Here is an 11,510-nt window from a genome sequence, read left to right as displayed (position 1 = left end):
GCTGCACACTGCTTATCATCTAGTGGTTAAGAATGTAAGGTATTTTGCAATGTGACACAGTACAGTAAGAACATTGTGGGTAAAAGCTGAAGAAAGGAATTCAGGAAGCCTTAACGGGAAGACAGAGCACTGAGCTTCTTCTAAAAGGATGCACAAGGTCTTTGCATGAATAGAAGGGAGAAGATAACCTTGTAGCAAGTGTAACAAGTACACACAAAGAGTACTATAAAACTACTAAATCAAGACAGGAATTCAAAACACAGAAATTACAACTCAGCAGCAGTTACAGACCACCTGGGCAGGATGTGAACCACATTTCCCTAACATCAATCCCATACCTGAACCAAGAGGAATTTTGAACTTGCTGAGTGAATTCCTAGTTTCTGACAGCATATTCACTAAATAAAAGCATTCGATAACACATTATGGATTTAATTTCTAAAATTTTTATCTCTCAAAGAGTAGAGAAGGAAAAAGAGCACAAATCGGGATTAACCACTAAATCAGATTTATAAGGGAGGGAATAATAGTTGTGTGCAAAGCAGATGGGCAGATAAAGTGGTGGAAGGGGACTGGAGGCATTTAAAATATACCAAGTGATTCTGTGCATAATTTTACTTAATTTTCACAACAACCTGGATGTGATTATGGTTGTTCCTACTTAAGGGATGAGAAAAATCAAGGCCCAAATACATTAAGTGACTTCTTTGGGGGCACAAAGATCGCAGGTGCAAGGCTTAGACTTTAAGTCCTGATTCCAGCGTTCTTGCTGTTATGCTACAAATTCCCCCAGGAGTCCTACGAAAAAGAGGCAGTGGTATCCTGAAGCTCATGAAAAGAAAGTAATAAAACAATTCAAAAAGTTTCAAAGACAAGACATGGCGATGTATACCATTCTAGGATTGAAGACGAAGAGAAAAAGAACTTATGAAACATGGGCATATTTACCCCAATATTTTATAAGAGTTTTGAATATATAGAAAGTTAAGAGAATTGGACAGTAAACACCTCTCTACCCTGTAACCTCAATTCCACAGTGGAAATTTTGATGTATTTCCTTTATCAAGATTAGCACTCTCAACCACAAGAATGGGACTATTCCTATGTATGCATAATATATCCAGATACACTCTACTGTCACATCTATCTGAAAAGAACAAATAAAATTTTTTTTTTAAAAAAAGAATGGAGGAACTTCAAATTATGTAGAGGGAAATGAGAGGGAGGTGGGTATGAAAGATGGTGGAATGAGACAGACATCATTACCCTATGTACATGTATGATTACACACATGGCATGAATCTACATCACGCACACCATTGAAACGAAAAGATGCACCCCATTTGTGTACAATGAATCAAAATGCAGTCTGTAAAAAATAAAATAAATAAATTAAAAAATATTATCACTCTTTTCCTAAAAGTAAAATTCTCACCATGTAAGTCTAAAAAGTCTATAGATAATTATAAAAATGTAGACCTTAAGTTCCATAGGGTTAAGGAGGATGTTTGTTAATTTCTGTAGAGCCACCTCTGTGTGGCTCTGACCTCACAACTGGTCCTTGAGGAATCTTTGTTGAATAAATAGGTAAAATTGGGGTTCAGTTAAAGAAACTAAGAGTAAAATTGGGGTTCAGTTAAAGAAACTAAGATAATAAATTCTCTGATAAATTAACAACTGAGGAGAAAATGTTTCATAGATGAAAGGAAACATACTTCCCCAGGGATGGATATGCCAGAGGACTGTCAGGCTTGGAAAGAATAAACTAAAGCTCACCCTTCTGCAAACTTGACCTGCACTACACAAGAGGGTGGAGAGGTTTCCACCAGCACAGCGGAAAGCCCTAAGGATCAGGGGAAAGCCCTTCATTTGGGTTGGTGATCAGTTATCCAAATCGGGAACCTGAGAGCCCAGCTGCTGCTTAGCAGAGGTTTCATATTTAAAGTTTGGAAAGAGGGGGAAAGAAAATCGGTTGCTAAATGCTAACAGGATAAGTGTGTGTGATTTAAAAACACAAAATGGGCAACATCACTGAATAGAAAAAAATAAAGGAAGGACTAGAAGTGATAACCTGTTATATTGTGAGTATTCTTCTCAATGCTGGGGACCAGATTATGTAAGAGTGAGCCTGAAAGAACATGAAGAGTTGACAGGAACAGAGGAGGGAGTTTTAGGTGATAAGGGTCGGGGGTTAGAAAATGATCCTAGTAGAATCATGAAAGGAACTGGGAATGTGTAGACCCAAGAGGAGAGAACAAGGGAGCGTCTGATCAATATCTTTCAATATTTGAAGGACTGACAGAAAATGAAAGAGAGACAATTATAGTAGCTAAGGTGACCTCTATCTGATTATGTCATATATGTATAAAATAGACATACATAGTCATGTTTTGCATATTTAAAAATATAAAATATGACATGAAGATGCATATATAAATACATACCTAAGAATGAAAACATAAGGATTAGAATGTAAGAGTTGTTGCCCTTTGTTGTCGAGAAACAGAAAATGGGTGAGATGAAACAGCCCAGGAAGCTGTGGGCGGGAAAACCTGTGGACTCGGGCAGCTGCAGTTGATGGGAGAATAACAGGGATGATCCATGCGGAGATGGAGTCCGCTTCTAGGACCTCCGGGGAGAGCAGAAGGGAGCCAGGTCAAACAACCACTTCCTGCCACGCACGCCTGCACAGCGTTCACCACCGGGAGGTGAGAATCGGTCTTGAGGTGAGAACAGGGAAAGTAGAACTTGAGACAGAAAAATAGGGCATTTCCCAGGTGATGGTGCTGCAGGAGATCAGCCCTTAGAGGCAGGGCTGATGGCTCCTTCCATTCCAACTGTAAACCAGGGGACAAGTCACAGTAATAGGCCTGCCACCTACTTTCAAATAAGCAGAAAGTTAAATTTACAATCTTCACTGCAAAGATGCACACACACAAGGTAGGACACCAAACAATCCAGAAAAAGAGACAGAAAATTCAAACAGAACTCCCCACCACCACCGAAAAATTAGAGTCAATAGAGCAATGAGAACAGGACTTACAGAAAGAAATAGACATATTTAATATTATTTCTGAGATTAAATCTAAGGTCGATAGAAAGGGGCAAGAGGGGAGACTTCTGCATAGCATGAAGTAAAAACTTTTCAAATGATTATGTTCATTCAATAATGGACTTCAACAGAGTATACGCAAGTTCTGGCCTTGTCTCTCTTCTAGATGTTATTATTATTAATCAAATATTCTGTTAAAGATAAAGATGCATCATCACAACGAAGCAGCTTTGCAAAAAAGCCAAAAACTAAGAACAAAAAATCCACTACAGAAACCAAACATAAAATCAAATGAGCCAATGGATTAAAATTAATTGGCCCAGAGACCAGAAAGCCAGGACCAAATAACATGTAATCACTGGGCCTTGTGTAACGTAACCCAACAAGAAGATTATTTCAAATAAACTTAAGCATCCTCAAGGCAAATATATGTCCATCTTGTTCCCCAGTCAAAGGGCAAACATGCTTTTTATAGAATTTTCATTGTGGTAGGGCACTATATAATATAAATGTAAGTAGTGAAGAAAAAGATGGGTAAGGAGGTAGAGACTAATGTGTGATCAATCTTGTTTGTTTTGTTTTGTTCTGGAGGACAGAGCATCCTTTAGGGAAGGAGATATCTGAGCAAAAGCCTAAATAAAGTAAGGCATCATGTTTGTTATCAATCATTATATAACAAACTACTGTGGGATTTAATCATTTAAAACAACAATGTGACAGCACACAGATGTGATGCATCTGGAATCTGGGTATGACTTAGCTGGGTCCTCTGCTCAGCACCTCTCACAAGGCAGCCACCAAGGTGTCCATAGAGGCTGCAATCATTGCAAAGCTCTACCAAGAGGGATTTGCTTCTAATCTCACTCAGGAAATTGGTGGCAGGATTCATTTCCTCCCAGGCCATTGGGACTGGGGGGTCTCAGCTCCAGACTGGCTGTTGATCAGGGACCAGCCTCACTCAGTTCCTTGTCACGTTGGCCTAGCCATAGGGCAGCTCACAAACAGCATCTTGTGAGAAAAGCCAGAGAGAGAGAGTGAGCAAGAATGGGAGTCTCAGTCTTATAACCTGGTTCTCGAGGTACAGTACCCTCACCTTTGCAATCACCAGGTCCAGCCCCCACCCAGAGGACGCATCAGACCAGGGAGTGGATACCAGGAAGTGGGGATCAGTGGGAGCCACATCAGAAAGCTGCTTACCCCAGGCAGTGCACCACACTCAGTCTGGGCAACCAGCATTCCGGATGTGCAAAGAGTAAGTGCCAAGACCACAATAAGTTTGAGGAACAGAGAGAAGACTGGAGGAATAAGAGAAAGAGGAAGCCCAGCTCCACCAGTAGGAAGGGGTCACAGACTGGGCTATAGGGAACATTTTAGGTCTCATTCCTCTGTATTGGTGATGAAAGCCATGAAAATCCCTTGAGTGGGTTGGGACAAATATAGTTAAAATCATTCTTTCTTTTAGAAAATCATAGCGATGATAAATACGTTCTACTTGCTTATTGGTTTTATTTTTAAAGACATTTCTATGAGGGAAGCTGGCGATTCCATGTCAGTTTTTTTTTTCTGTATTTAAAAAATTGTTTCAGTGTATTGGATCTTAAAGCTATTGCTCTATAAAGGAGCTGATTCAAAAAAAATCAAAGATTTGTTTTTCAAGATTTGAGCTCCTGTATGATGTCTAGGGAAGAAGGATTGGTTAATATTATTATTTTTATTCACTGCAATCAGTTGAGCCTGTTCACTGCAACCCCAAGCAGAAGTCAGGAGAAGTGAGGTGTCAGGATAGGTGGCAATATGGCGGACGTGCCTCTGGCTATGCATGTGGAGCCACTGGGAAAGGCTTCCTAATATACCCTGGCTATTCCATGGGTGGAAAGGAGGCAGTCTACTTCCTGCTGGAGAACAAACATGCTTAAATTGCTGATTCCTTCTCCCTGGTTATCTGGGTCAGTTAATCCCAGCACACAGCTGCCAGATGAGCTCTTCCCTGGCCAAACTTCTCTGCTTTGAAATTCTCCCCCAGGCCACCTCGCCCAATGATGTCAGAATGGGGGAGAGCCCTGCCAGCCCTCCCCTCTCACAAGATGATGTACAAGGGGAAATGCACTCTGTCTTTGCTCAGGAAACATCTGGTTGATCTGCTAGTCCTCAAGCAGGTCACTGGCTGTTTTATAAGTTAGTGGAGCAGAATAGGATGGGAAGACATGGAGCTTCAGGGATTGCTCAACCTCACCATCAAGTTACAAACCAAAATGAGATGTGAGGAAACGGACTCCCTAGCAGGCGCTCTCCAGGGACCCAGCACTGCTGCGCACAGTCACATTTCCTAGCTTGTAATGGAAAATGAATGCTGTTTACAAGAGCTTAAAGTAGCCGAGTGAGAACATGAGCCAAGCTGTGTAGTGAAGGGCGAACTCCTACTTGGGAGCTTCCAACAGTCCCATAATTGTTCAACACCAGGCGTGAAATATAGGCTCCTAACGAAGAATATTATGCACTCTCCACTGGAAAATGAAATCCCACATTCATTGGTAAGCAGAATCCATGACCACTTAAGAACAGATCCAGCCCCTCTTAAGCTATTTGACTGAAAAGAAAAGTTACTGTATGTCTTGCTTGGAATCTAAGTAAAATTTTTGTCCTGTTTGGCTTTCCACTGATTTTTTTTTTCTCAATTTATGAACTGCTAGAGAGGAATCAGGTCAAATAGATAGGAGAAAATGGATTTGGTGGGCTGTCCTCCCCACCTCCCTGGGATCTGCCCCTGGGAGAATACAGGTTTTCTTAACTTTCAGGATTGGGGCGTACTGAATGAAAAGCCCTTCTCTTCTAGCCCTGTTTTACCTCCTGCCTCTCTCCCTTCCCCCAGTTAAGTCAATAATACAATTCTGCTAAGTAGACTTTTGGATGGCCAGTATAAGTCTTCCAGAGGTGTTGAATCAGGATGAAATTGGGGCTCGGAAAAGTCCTGCAAAATAAGGCTTAAAAAATTCTAAAAGTTTATTAGGGTCTCAATGTTTGCTCTTGGTAAGAATTGGGTGAAACACAAGATTACTAGGATTTTTTTGTGTGGGGGAGAGGGGACCCACCATCCTAGAATCATGGTCAAATTGAGAGCATGGGTTACTGGGGCTGCTGCTGCCAGAGTCACTCCTTCTGCAGACAGTTTAGAATATTGTGTGTGTGTGTGTGTGTGTGTGTGTGTGTGTGTGTGTGTTCTATATATTGTGTATATAATTGGAAATAAGACAAAGTTCTTCACTCTCGTAGAGACTATATAAATGAACAAACAACAAATAACATTTACTGGTAAGTACTACATGTTATGTAGACAGGGTCACGAAATAAGGAATAATTTCATGTTTTCCCTGGTTCCTTTTACTGTGAGACTTCTCCGAGGAGGTGCCATGTCAACAGTGGTTGGTTTGCAGATTTCAAACTTGTGTGGATTAGGGAGCAGGGCCTCTCAGGCAGGGAGGAAGATGGGGCAATGACTGAAGCAGGAATGAGCTCAACTTCTTGATGGAGCAGTGGGGTTGGGATGTGAAGTTCGAGGTGGAGGCAGCATACAGGAGAGTACTCAGGACTTCCCAAGTCAGCCGAGAGAATTCTTCCTTTAAGTGTTTCGGGAAGTTACAGAGGGATTTAAGAGAGGTACTGAGTGATATGATCTGATGGTATTTTTAGAAATTACAAGGATGCAATAAGGGAGATGAGTTTAAATCCTTTCCAAGTAGTCCAGAGGGCATCAGGGAGACGCTGGACCAAAATGGTGACATTGGAGATGGAAAGTAGTGGTTATATTGGGAACAAGTTTTGGAGGTCACATCCATGTGACCTGATGCTGGATTTAGACTGTAGAGTGCTTGACCAGTTTACCTGGGAAAAGTTACTTAATATGGGTAAGATTTCAATACATACCTCTGGAGGAAAGCACAGCACAAGTAGAGGTGCCCCTTGAACAAAAGGATGCAGGTAGATTGTCACTTAATGTTGTAAATCAGCTCCGTGTTAAAGGAGACATCAGGACCAGAAAAGAGCAACAGGAAAGAGGATGGGATCTTCCAATTCCCAGTCTACTTCTTACCAGACTGAGTTACTTTAAGCACATTATTTAGCCTCTCTGAGCCACATATTCCTCATTAGTAAGTTGGAAATAGTTCATTCCTATCTTCCCAAAGGCAAAACTGTTAGAAAAGCATCCAAACTAGTGTCCAGCATACAGTAAGAGCTTCATAATGTTAACTCCTTTTTCTTGTCTGAGAACCGCAGGTGTAATGATTAATTTTATGTGTCAACTTGACCTAGCTGAGGGGGTACACAGAAATTTGGTCCAATATACTTCTAGGTGTGTCTATGAGGATATTGGGAAATGAGATTAATGTTCAAGTTGCAAGACTGAGTTACAGCTTACCTTTAAGGTGGAAAACCCTAATCCAATCAGATAGTGGCCTCAATAGAACAGGAAGACTGATGGCCAGAGAGAGCAGGAGGGAGCTCCCATTGCCTATAGGCTTTGAGCAGAGACACGGGTCTTTGCTGACTTTCACCCTCGAGTCTCCAACCTGACACCCGAGACCCAGAATAGCACTGTGGACTCTGCCCACTTGCCAGCTGCAGCTCTTGGGACTTCCTGTCCAGCCTATTGGTTTTGTCTGTCTGGTGGACCTGAACTAACGCAGTCAATCTACCAAAGGTGACTTCTGGAAGACAGAATCATTCCAATCTGAAGGTACTAGATTCCCTTTATTTAATACCACTGCATTTCAGGGTTTTCTAAAACCAATGAATATTTCAGAAAAAAATAGATTTATAATAAGCCTTGAATTTGGAGAGAAATTTGACAAAATTTGGGGAAGATTTCCATCATAAACCAAAAGAATAGCCTGAGGCTCAGCAGGGAGGTAGAAACGGGGAGGAAGATAGTTATGTACTACTGGGGAGTAATAGCTGTAATACGTAACATTCATCCACCACTTACGAAGTGGAATTGTACAAAATTAGAGATGGTCAAGCACGTATGAAATGCCAGATATAGGTCAGATCAGAGGTCTATCGACGAGGAGTCACTGGAGTCAGTTACTGATACCTGAGTACAAAGGTGGCCTCTTCTTGCAGCTATTCATTAGTTGCTATGGAAAAAGCTGCTTTAAAAAAAAAAAAAGATGCTGTGACTTGAGTCTGGTGCAGTGGCACACGCCTGCAATCCCAGCAGTTTGAAAGGTTGGGCAGTTCAAAGTCAGTCTCATTAACTTAGCGAGGCCCTTAGAGAGACTCTGACTCAAAAAATGAAAATGTCTGGGGATGTGGCTCAGTGGTAAGTACCCCTGGGTTCAATCCTTGATACCGGGTGGGAGGGTTGGGGGGAGCCAAGACTTAAATGAAAAGGAAGTCCATTTTTCTCTCCACCCATTGCCAAAATGAGCAACCTGTAACAATCCAGGGATGGTAGAACTATTTTGTCATCCTTTGTATTTGTATACCTTGTGTTCTTTGAATCCACAATGTCTGTCATATAGTTACCATGTTTTCTTAGAGAAGGAGACAAGACCAGGTGAGGTCACACCTTTTCCTCTTAAGATCCTGACCAGAAAGTGGCACATATCACTAATATGATACTGGCCGGAATTTAGTCCCATGGCCGCACTTCTCTGCAGGGACAGCCAACAGGCCATGTGCTCAGCTAAAGCTCAATGAGTTTGGCATTAGTAGAAAGCATAGCCCGTGGGGTAGTTAGCAGTTTGCCACAAGCCCCAGTGTGACGTGCTCCTTCCACCTGGGGGTGATCATGTGCTGTATCATTATGGTACACATAGTCCATGGCCTCTGTAGACTGCTAATTCCCTTCTGTGTGCACTCCACTGCCTAACGCTGGGCCTGGTACATCAGGATGAGGACTTGAAAAGCCACCCACCTGCCATGCTGCTTAGGTGCTGGGCCATTGTGCGAAATGGAGCACATGCTACGTATGTTCAAATACACACAAACACAAATAGATTAGCAAGCCCAACAATCTATCCAAAAACCTCCATTTATTAGCTGCTGAACTCAGTGGCCCTCCCAAAAATATTTGTATGTGTGTGTGTGTGTGTGTGTGTGTGTGTGTTACATATATATATGTAACATATATATATATATATATACACACACACATATATGTATATACACATTTAGATACACATATATATACATATATATATTATTATAGTTAGGCATGAATAATATAGAAAAAGAAAATCTGGAGAGGGTGGAGCTGCTTATATTTTATTTGTTTGTTTTTGTTCTGTTTCCTTTTTGCGTCTCTCTTTTTCCTCTGGCTGGCTCCTTAAATGGCTCTGCTCTGATGGGCTGCATGACACGGTCCCTGGAGGGTGTGCTGTCCACCAACATGGATCAGGAGAGACAGACGGATGGGCCTTGATGCCCCCTCCATCTTTTTTTTAATCTAGTTAAACTGTAAAGGCTGATGCTCTACTTTGAAAAGCCCATTTACCTTGGACTACTCTGCGGGCTACTGGATAGTAGAGAGGATTCAAAGTGACAAGGCTTAGAATTCCTTGGAGGGTCCCCAAGATCATACTGGAGGAACCACTGGAGATGTTGGGGAACAAAAGAGAATTGGAATGAATGAATCTTGTCAGGTCACTTCTCAACCTAAAACCCTCGAAGGTTTCCTGGTGCTCTTGGTCTAAGGTCCACAGCCCTTGCCTGGCTCCCAGACTCACCCACAGCCTGCATGCCTACTTCTTCAGCCATGTACAAGACTTCTTTCCTCATGCCTTTGGGAATGTCCATACTGGCCTCGTGTAGTCCTTCAGATATGACTGACTATCCCACTAGAGGAGTTTTGTGGAAATGGTTCTGTCTGAAGGAGCTTCCTCCACCTATTCTCCCAGCTGGCTCCAGAATGTTCTTCCCTGCCTCTCAACGTTAGTTAGATCCCCTTTACAGCACCCTTCCTGAGTGCTTACCACCCTCAATGGCTTGCCCCTGCATCTTCCTCTTCCCACTATAAGCTCCTGTAGGACAGGCCCCCTAGTGTGTCTCATTCGATCTAGGAACCACCATCCTGTTCCAACACCAGCCCTTCGAGAAATGTCTCCATGCTTTTGAGGATAATTCTCTGAGCTGGCTGGGTGGTGCTACCAAACATATGAGAATTGAATGTGCTCTTCCTGCTTGGTCTCTTCCAAATCCAGCTGGGAAGCCAGAGGTGTTAAGGGCAGACATTATTGATGGGGATTCTGGGGGAGGAGTCTTAGTCAGGGAGCCAGGCCAGGATTCTCGCTGTAAAATAGGGACATTATTTTGATCCTCTGCTGGAACTGCTTGATTCCCAGGTGGTCATCCACTCTGATTGTTATGTAGTGAGAATAATTTGCTTGTGGGGGGAAAAAATGTAGTCCCAGGTAGCTCTACTCTTGCAATTAAATTTCAACTGAAGTCCTGATAAAGCTCAGCTGGACTCAAACCAGACTGTGCCACTTCCCCATTCTCACCCTGGAACACACAGTCACACCGGCAAAGCCACCCTCACAGGGCAGGACATCAGTACTTCCTGAGAAAGACTGGAAACCTAGGGAATCTAGAAACCCCCAAACTGTAGACTTGGGGGAATCATTCTGTTTAAAGCAATGGTGAGTGAGTCTGTGTATGTCAGGTTTGGTTTAGTCTTCAGGGTTCCGGCCAATTTGTTCAGTTTTCTGTAAGTCATTTATTCACTTAGTTACAATATGCTGCTCTCGGGGCCAGTCATCAAAGTGTGAAATTGTTTCTACACTCGGGAAGCTTATTGTCTGTCTACTTTGAGAGACAGACATGGGAAAATAACAACCACCATATGCTGGAGGAACAACAGTGTATTTACAATTTTCAAATTCTAAATGATACACTCGTCACCAGGGGAAAATGTACCCTGAAGAATCAGGTGCACCCCACCAAGGACCACATCTGCTTAATTTGTACCTCTGACATCTACCACAGCTGGAGGCTCTCTGTTTCTCACATGCTTCATATTTCAGTGCTGTGTAGAACTAACTCCTCTAAACTAGCAAGCCCAAAAGGGATAATTCCACTAATTTTAGCAAATCTGTTACTTTTTTTTTAAAGTGCTTTACCTAAAACCTTGGTATTATTAGTGTTCTCAGAGTTCTTAGTAAATTATCAAATGCTGTTCAAATAAATGGTTTGCATTATACCACTTTATGGGAATTTTCTATTCAAAGACTAGAGAACCTTCGTGCTTGTATCTCAAAGAATCTATACAGAAAGTTTCAACTTGTCCTCCATAACATGAGGTATTTAGGTTTAGTTTATCACAAATTAAATTCCAGCTACAATCCTGAGGATTATATTATAATAATAAATTTATAAAGCATCAGCTCATTTGCATAATCCTATCCATATGGCCACAATGACTGGAGCATGGATAGACATGTTAGGGAGAACTCTAAGGACT

Source organism: Sciurus carolinensis, chromosome 3 (genome assembly GCF_902686445.1).
Source record: "Sciurus carolinensis chromosome 3, mSciCar1.2, whole genome shotgun sequence".
In the NCBI taxonomy this organism is placed as follows: domain Eukaryota; kingdom Metazoa; phylum Chordata; class Mammalia; order Rodentia; family Sciuridae; genus Sciurus; species Sciurus carolinensis.
The sequence above is the reverse complement of the archived record's forward strand: the minus strand, read 5'-3'. Positions refer to the sequence as shown.